Source organism: Poecilia reticulata, chromosome 14, assembly GCF_904066995.2.
Source record: "Poecilia reticulata chromosome 14, P_reticulata-male-v2, whole genome shotgun sequence".
Taxonomy (NCBI): domain Eukaryota; kingdom Metazoa; phylum Chordata; class Actinopteri; order Cyprinodontiformes; family Poeciliidae; genus Poecilia; species Poecilia reticulata.
In genome coordinates, this window is record NC_088843.1 from 8,995,321 (window position 1) to 8,997,663 (window position 2,343).

The 2,343-nt window shown below is 40.2% G+C and overlaps 1 long non-coding RNA gene across 1 annotated transcript; it reads left to right on the plus strand.

The window, feature by feature from the left end:
* Positions 1-388: 388 nt before the first annotated feature.
* Positions 389-1,828, plus strand: LOC145554891 (uncharacterized). The gene is made up of 2 exons (XR_014090931.1): positions 389-1,583; positions 1,716-1,828. It is a non-coding gene; the product is annotated as an uncharacterized LOC145554891 (long non-coding RNA).
* The last annotated feature ends 515 nt before the right edge of the window (positions 1,829-2,343 follow it).

Genomic DNA, 2,343 nt, shown 5'->3' on the forward strand with positions numbered 1-2,343 from the left:
GATTCTGGACTTCAGGTTTGTGGGGGTCGTATTCAATCCTTTAATGAAGACAAAAAAGTTGTCCCCATTTTGCCCTTTGACTCATGGGTATCCACATTGGTTGCTCTTGAAGCTCATGAAGTAAATCACGAAGACATTGCTGGAACATTACTCCAGATGAGAAAAAAAGCATGGGTGGTGAGAGGCAGAAGATTGGCCCAGAAAGTTGTGGATAATTGTGTAACATGTAGGAAAAACAGAGCAAAAAGATGTGAGCAGATAATGGGTGATCTTCCACCAGAACGAACACAGCCTGCCAGACCATTTGAGTTTACTACCATTGATCTATTTGGTCCCTATGAAGTGAGGGATGAGACCCGGAGAAGAGTTAAACTGAAAGTGTGGGTATCATCTTCTGTTGCATGTCATCTAGAGCTATTCACACAGATCTTGTGAGTGATCAGTCGAGTGAAGGATTCTTGTTAGCATACCAAAGATTTACAGCCTTAAGAGGACATCCCAGGAAATTATGGTCAGATGGTGGAAGAAACTTTATTGGAGCCAAACCTGTCCTGGCTGATCTTTATCTGTTTTTGGATCAACTAAACAAAGAGAAAATTCAACAGGAAGCTTTAAAACATGGAACTGAGTGGAGCTGGAAAATGCATCCCGCAGACTCCCCCCATAGGAATGGGGCAGCAGAAGCAGCTGTAAAGATAGTCAAGCAAGCATTGCATAATCTAGGATCAGATGGAGTTTTCACATGGAGTGAATTTCAAACATTCCTGTATATGGCAGCTAATCTAGCTAATGAAAGGCCAATAGATGCAAGAACTCAAAGTAGAGAAGACTGCATAAGCTACATCACACCAAACTCTCTGCTGCTTGGAAGAGCTAGTCCAAAAAGTGATAACTGTGGATTTGACTTTAAAAGTTATCCACTGAAGAGATTAATGTTCATCCAAACAGAAGTGGACAGATTCTGGAAAAAATGGAGTCAACTAGCTGGACCAAATTTGTTTGTCAGAAGCAAATGGCATTCAAAGAAGCGAAATGTCGCTGTCGGAGACATCATTTGGCTTGCAGACCAAAATGCTCTGAGAAGTCAATATAAACTTGGCAGAGTGATCAGTGTAAACAGTGATGGAACGGGGACTGTAAGAGATGTGCATGTACGAACTTATCCAAGTTACCCTGTACCACTTGTGAAAGCAGGAGGACAAACAAGGAGGATGAGAAGAAAACTTCAAATGAAGATTCCCTCGACAATACTTCATAGAGATGTCAGGCGCATTGTTGTATTATTGCCTGTAGAAGAACAAGAAAACCCTGCAGGGACAGGACCTGGTGAAGGAAAAGAGGTGTGACCTCCTTGGGTTCAAAACCAGGAGCTCAAGTGGGAGGTGTTAAGTTAAAACAGCGATTGATGTATTTGAGTGCATTACCATCTCCACCCAACTGGCACACGCCTCACAGAAAATCAAGCGCACCCATCTCTCTCATTCAGGCCTTCAGGAGCTTATAAAGTAACCGGGCACACCTGTGTTCAGTATGTACCCTTCAAACAAAGAACTCAGCTTCAAGCTCCTGCAGAGACACCACTGGTATGAGTTGTATATTAAATCATTGAACTTGCTTTCAGAAGAATGAATCGAACGTGTTGAGGAAAGTTTGTTTGTTCATCAACTTGAAAAAGTAGATTGGAATTTGTAATTAATTTTGTCATTTGTTTGTAGGTTTTCAACCTGCTTGGTGACTCTGTCTACTGTGACCACTTAATATAAAATCATGGTGGTCCTGTATGTGATCTAAAGACAAAAGAGAAGAGAAATAAAAAACATGTCACTGAGATGAGTTGTTCCGGCGTCTCTTTGATGGGAGCAAGCCTTTTCAAGTTTGGGCAGAAGCTGTGGAGGCTAGGGCAGACCAGAAAACTTGACAGTTACTGTTTGGCCTCGCTTGACCTTTCCATACCATTATTCCCGACCTCTCTCCTGTGTTCATGATGTTTCTGATTGACATGTTCTTCAAAAAACCTCTAAGGCCAATTCATACCAAGATTATATTTGGGGTTGTTAACATAAATTAGTGATTCTTGAGAACAGGGACAAAATGGGTTTTAATTTTCCCATAATTTTTTTTTGTTATTTCTCAACCTGATGTATGCAAATATGACAAATAATGTTTTGGAAATGTAAAGATGCTAAGGTACAGGCTCCCAGTAGCAACATTTTTTTTTTAAATTACATTTTTAATCGACCTGACCTAGAACGCTGTCATCACCATCTGACAAAAATAAATAAAAAATAATTTTTAATGACCCTATTAGTGATATTTTTACTCATTTTGCAGACAAATGCTTCT